The following is a 7,074-nucleotide window of genomic DNA, read 5'->3' as shown; positions in this document are numbered from 1 at the left end:
AGTATTAGCTATGAAATATGTGCTATGTGTGATATATTATTTGTCTATTTGAGATGGGCTTGGAATTGATGTTTTTATACGGGTGTTAAATGATTCAAACTATATATGTAATTTATATCTACAAATATGTTGGGTAGAACATGGGTAGATGGAATAGTTGGTGTGTGATGAGAGATGGTATGAGTAAACCTTGGTGACTATGAAGTTAGCGCATGTTAAAGTAAACCTTGGTGACTATAGAGTTAGCGCCTATTGTATAAACTTTGGTGACTATGGAGTTAACGTCTATTGTATAAACCTTGGTGACTATGGAGTTAGCGTCTATTGTATAAACCTTGGTGACTATGGAGTTAGCGCCTACTGTATAAACCTTGGTGACTATGGAGTTAGCGCCTGATAGCTATAGAATAGTATCTGACCAATAAACTTTGGCAGCAATGGACTTCGTGCCAATTCCTTAGGTAAATCCTTAAGAATGAATGAATGAATGATAATTGGTTCTTAGGGTAAACCTTAAGAAATAAAGGAGATAATGGGGATGGGTATTTAGGTTGATTGTTTGATGATTGAATATAATATATTATGTATATTTATGGGTTGAAAACCCTATATGCTCACCAGGCTCCCAAGTAGGGATGAGCAAATGGACTGGGAACCGGTACCGAAACTGGAATCGGCACCGGAACCGGAACCCGATGGAACCGGTCGGACCGGGACCGGGATGTTATTTTTGTGGATTTTTGGAACCGGGAACCGATATAACCGGAACCGGTAGAACCGGCAAAAACCGGTAGAACCGGTAAAAACCGGAACCGTATTATGCTATTTTTCAAGGACCGGTTCCAACATTTGAAGACACGACAAGAACCGGTAGGAACCGGGAACTGGTAGAACCGGAACCGATAGAACCGCCGGGCCGGTTCGGTTCTTGATTTTGGCCGAAGCCGGTTCCCGGTTCGGTCCTTTTGCTCATCCCTACTCCCAAGCCTAACCCACTCAATTTTCTTTGCATTACAGGTAATGACACAAGGGTATAAGTTGATGGACTTGACGAGAGATTTTGGATTATAGATTAGTAGTTATAAATAACTGTTGTAAGGTCTATTTTATATTGTTTATGCTTTTGGTCTGTATCGGAACATGACATCCCGAGGTTTTATTATTAAATAAAATACATTCTCTTTGAGAACTGTTTTGATAAGTTATTATCATATCTTGTTTTGGGAACAAATTCCGCAACCATTTTCTTTAAACGATTACTCTGATTTATAAAACAAAGCATAAACAAATCGGTCTTTTCTGCCCGTGAAATTGGGGATGTCACAGTTGGTATCAGAGCATTAGTTTAAGCAAACTAAGAATTTGTAGGAAATTTCTAGACTTTAAACTTAGAATGCTAAGTAATGATTGTGAGATGAGTGTCTACCATATTTTAAGACACGAGCACTAGTATATTTTAGGAAAGTTGCCTAAAATGATTTTGTGTGCTAAATGTTATATGTTTACCGTATATGATATTATTTGTTCGGATCTATGGTCTGTTGCCGACCGATTCTGGAAACCTTATGTGTTTAGGATTCTAAGTGTATGTCTATGGTATTAGAACTAGCATGTAAACATTTCAAAGTGATAAGGATGATTTGAATATCTATCATGAATGAGGATCTAATTTCACCTTATTCGGTGTATAGATAAAAAATGGTGAGAACAAGGAATGGAGTTGGAAACATGGATGAAAACAGGAATCACATACCTATAATAGAGCAAGTAGCTATTACAACAGCAACACCTGAGCCAATAACAATGGCCGGAGTGAAATTGATGATTCAGACGATGCTGGATCGTCAGATGGAGGAAATTAGATGTCTGCTTAGGCAGAATTGCGAAGAAATGTCAATTCATGTCGAAGAGCCCAAAGTAAATGGAGGGCAGTCTGAAGGAGGAAACTTTAGTGGGATCATTGGTCAAGACGACCCACCGATTGTTAGGCAGAATAACCAGGATAGAGGAAATGATGTGCATGGGTGCAAGTATAAAGATTTCATGGCATCCAAACCACCATATCTTTTTGGGAGCCCGACATCGGTGCAAGTCATGGACTGGATCTCTGAGATGGAGACAATGTTTGAAAGTTGCGAGTGTAGCAACAGACAGAAGACCGCTCTTGCAATTCCTCTGTTAGAATCTGGAGTACGGAGCTGGTGGAAGTTATTGGCTGGTTTGATGCCCAAGGGGGAAGCTAGCAAGATGTCTTGGGAAGAGTTCGTGGTGCAACTGGAAATGCAATACTGCTCTAAGTAGGATCTTCTGGAAATCAACAATGAGTTCCAGAATCTGAAGAAGGGAAAATTGAGCGTCACTGAATACGCTACAAGATTTATGGAGAAGATGAAGCTTATTCCATACCTAATTCCAACTGAAATTTCCAAGGTCAATAAGTTTGCCAATGGATTACCAGCAGACTTTGGTCTGATAGTCAAGCAAGCAACCATTCTGAAAGTTGCCATCTGGGCAGCAAGGGAAAAGGGTTTGGAAAGAGCTAAAGTTGGAGAGAAAAGGAAACATGAAGGATCTTCGATGATCAACAAAGAAAGCAAATTCTCGAAATCTGGGGGAAGAGATGAAGCTAAATGGTGTGAGAAGTGTACAAAGAAACACTTCGGGAAATGTAGTGAGGAAATGACTTGCTACAAAAATCGAATTCAAGACTGCCCAAAAGAGAGCCACCAACCATCCCTGAATAACAACCAAAAGCAAAATCATGAAAATGCTCTTGGAAAAAGTCATGCGGATCACATGACTTTTTGGCCTACCTCCTACGTGGGCCACGTGAACCAGTAAGAAATGGGCCACTTTTGTTTCTTGGGCCTACACTGTATTAGTCTACTAGCCCAGTTCTTCTCCATCCTATTGTAAGCCTGTTCTTCTCCATCCGATTGTAAGCTCATGATTCTTCAGGATTGCCCCTAAGTCAACCCAATTCATCTCCTTTTAATTATACATAGCTCCAATACCCGCTTGATCAACCAAATCAGTAAACTCCAATGTTGCTTCCATCAAGACATCCCCAAAATCACGGCCAGAAAAGACCGGTTTCATTTATGCTTTTAAAATAATTTCAAAGTAAATCCTTTTGATTTAAAAGAGTTGCGGAATTTGTTCCCAAAAACAAAACATGATAAAATAGATTTTTATCAAAACATTTCAGAAAGAAATATAATTTCATTTCATAATCAAAATCGGGATGTCATGTTCCGATACAGACCATAAAGCATAAACGATAACATTACAAGTCATTCAACAAATATATACATATACAGAATTGTAAACAAAACAACTTGATGATTCATCCATCTTATGCCCTTGCGCCACTTCCTGTAATACAAATAAACTGAGTAGGTCGGGCTTGGGAGCCTAGTGAGCATATAGGGTTTTCAACCCACAATAAATAATTATATTTAATTCACCAACAAACAATAACCCGATTACCCATTCCCGTTATCCTCACTTTATGTCCCTAAAACAACATCTATTACAAGGGACCTAATCTAGGATTTTCATTGGGACGGACATTACTGTAAAGGGGCTTCCTTAGCAATAAATGTCCTAAAGGCAACCATGAGGGGGATAAAGTACACCGGTGAACACATCGTTCACAACACCTACAGGTTATGAGCCTGCTAGCGTTCCACAGGACTGTCTAGAAAGAGTCTGTGGTCGTTATCCATACTCCGCTGAATAACTAGATCAACAACAACAACAACAACGAGGCCTCTCATCTGTTTATCACACATCAACTATCTACCCATGTTCTACCCAACATATTAGTAGATAAAAATATATATTTATATACATAGTTTAAAACCTGTATAGCACGTTCAATCAATACATATTCCACATAATAGATGAGGCACACACACATAACACATATTTCATAGAGAACAAATCATATCTTTGAGTTAGAAGAAAATGAATATACATTCACACATATAATCAACAAAATATACACATAACACGTATTTCATACCAAATACTTCATAAGTATGTGTTAGAAGAAAGTAACTACACACTCACTTGATCAGAAGATGATTGGACAGCACTACGACTTGTAGAAATAGTATTCTTCGGTAGATCTGGAAGATCTTCACAAAAACAGGGCTCCTCGCGGGCAGAGCTTCGGCTCGGAAACTCTTTTCTTCTCGGGATCTTCGGGCTTCGGGACTCGCTTTGAGTCTCTGGATGATACCGGGGCTTCGAGGGTACTTCTTTGCACGTAAATCGAGGTAGAACGTGTGACATCCCCATTTTCACGGCCAGAAAAGACCGATTTTGTTTATGCTTTATAAAAATCAGAGTACTTCATTTTATAAAAAGGTTGCGGAATTTGTTCCCAGAAAAACACGATAAATACGTTATTAAAACATTTTCGAAGAAACGTATTTTTATTCATTTAAAACGTTTGGGATGTCATCGTTAATACAGAAACATAAGCATAAACAGAACTTACATGTATTTACACTAGTGATCTACATCTCTTTAAATCTCTCAGTGTAAAGTGACTTCGTATCAACACCTGTGATATAAATAAACTGAGTGGGTCATGTTGGGAAACCTGGTGAGTACATAGGGTTTTCAACCCACAATAATATAATTATTATGTTCAATCAAAGAATCAACCCAATTACCCATCCCCGTTATCTTTTTTTTTACTCTTTAAGGATTTATCCTAAGAGTCATCTATTCTTCATTCGTTTATTCCGAAGTCCCTTACTTCCAGGGTTCTAGGACTGGCACTAAATCCATAGCTGCCAATGTTCGTTCATAAAGCACTAATTCCATAGCTGCTATAGTCTATTCATCGGGTACTAAATCCATAGCTACCAGTCTTTATCTAATAGGTACTAAGTCCATAGCTACCAATGTTCAACAGGTACTAAATCCATAGCTACCAACGTCTAACAGGTACTAAGTCCATAGCTACCGGTGTTTGTCCCATAGGCACTAAGTCTATAGCTGCGAATGTATACTCACATCATCTTCTATCTATCATCATTTATCTACCCATCATCATACCGAACAAATTCGTATATATAAAATACGTATACAGTTTAAATCCTTTAAAACATGTATAAAACGTTCATCCAGCATAGACAGCAAGTATTCAGATAATATGCACACATAGCACGTAGTTTATATAAAATACTTCATATCTATGTGTAAGATGAAAGAGACTATGCACTCACAACACGTAAATTATATAATAAATACTTCATATCTATGTGTAAGATGAAAGGGACCATGCACTCACCTGAGAAGGTGGTGACTCGGTACTCGGACAGCGCTTCGTTTACTTTAAAATAATTTCTTTCGACGAAACCTAGTATTATCACCAATAGATTTTAGTCTATTATTCGCCGAGACTAATTAATAGTCTAGCTATTATTACTATTATATAAGCGTTAAAAAAATACTTATATAACCCATAATAATAGCCCAAGTATTTATTATATGTTCTTAATAACGTTAATATAATTAAATAAAAACTATATTAAAAATAGCGTAGGCGTAGCTCACTTACAACGGGTTTTATAGAAAACCAGGCTTTGCTTGGAGCAGCGTTTCCGAGCCGAAAAGCTCTTCTTCTCGGAGCCGTCGAGCACTCCGGGGCTTCCGCCTCGTGCTAGGGAGGTTCCCTAGGCTTTTCGGGGGATTTCGGGGCTAGAGAGAGGTTCTAGAGAGAGAGTAAAGAGAAGAAAGAATGGGAAAGGTGTGAAGAAAATGAGGGTGGGAGAGGTGGTATTTATAGGGTGAAAATGGCTGAACTTGGTGCCACATGTCACCATCTAGTGGCAAGACTTGGGGAGAAAGCAATGGCCAAGATTGTGCCACATCACCCATTTTCGCATAGCACACTTCCGACTTCTAAAATCCGTAACTTTCACATACGACCTCTGTTTTTGACGTTCTTTATATCCACGCGTAGGTAAAAATAATATCTACAACTTTCATTTTGACTCCGTCGGCTAATTCTCGACCGATCTTAAATTTAACAGTACGAGGCGTTTAGACTGTTAAATGACCGCGAAGAATTCGTAACTCCTTCATACCGACTCCGTTTTCGTCTGTATTTTTACCGTTGAGTTCCTATTAATGAGATCTTGAACTCTCATTTAGGTCACGTAAGCCAAAAACCGCTCGAACTAAAATTCGAGTTTCGGGTCGTGCACTGCTAAGCCGAATCTTAGAAAAATCATAACTTCCTCATACGAAGTCAGATTTGGGTGTTCTTTTTATCGAAGCTCTTAGTTTAACATATTCTACGACTTTGGTTTAGATTGCTAAGGATAAATCTCTCTCTATCATAAATTCACTATTTACGCTTCCCGGTGTCGTGCCGGTTTTGCCGTAAAACTTCGACAAGCCATAACTTCTTCGTTATAACTCGGATTTCGGCGTTCTTTATATGTACAGAAACCTTGTGACATATTCTACAATTTGGTTAAGATTATTTATTCTAAATAATCTTTTGTCGAAAAGTCATTTTCAACCCATATTGCCTCTAAATTGACTAGCCCGGATCTGCGGGCGTTACAATTATCTCCCCCTTAGGATGATTACGTCCCGGAATCATCAACGAAACAGGGCTCGTATATTGACTCCATATGTCATCTCTTCATCCTAGGTAATAATTATAACTTCTTTATTCATTCGAGTCTATCTTTTATACTTATTGTCTGTAAGTAGTACTTAATTGTGCACCTGCTATCTTCTTCAGGTTAGACTCCAGATTACGACGTATCATCATGTGATGCTCGTTTAGACTTAGGTCTTTTAGAGTTAAATTCTGAAATAAACTATTCCTTCCTTCACGTTCTAATGTGATATAATCACACTTTAACATGTAGCATTTCTAGCTACCAACTTCTTTAGCGTCGAGCCGATACTTCTATTGGTCTCTTTGATTTTTAATCGTTTGGTTTAAGTCGGACGCTATATCAAACTTGGTTCTCTGAACCACGTAACCTACTCATCGTAGTCGGACTCAATGTGACATGACCACTAGGGTTGGGATAA

The sequence above is a fragment of the Lactuca saligna genome, chromosome 8, assembly GCF_052625555.1.
Source record: "Lactuca saligna cultivar CGN05327 chromosome 8, ASM5262555v1, whole genome shotgun sequence".
Taxonomy (NCBI): domain Eukaryota; kingdom Viridiplantae; phylum Streptophyta; class Magnoliopsida; order Asterales; family Asteraceae; genus Lactuca; species Lactuca saligna.
The sequence above is the reverse complement of the archived record's forward strand: the minus strand, read 5'-3'. Positions refer to the sequence as shown.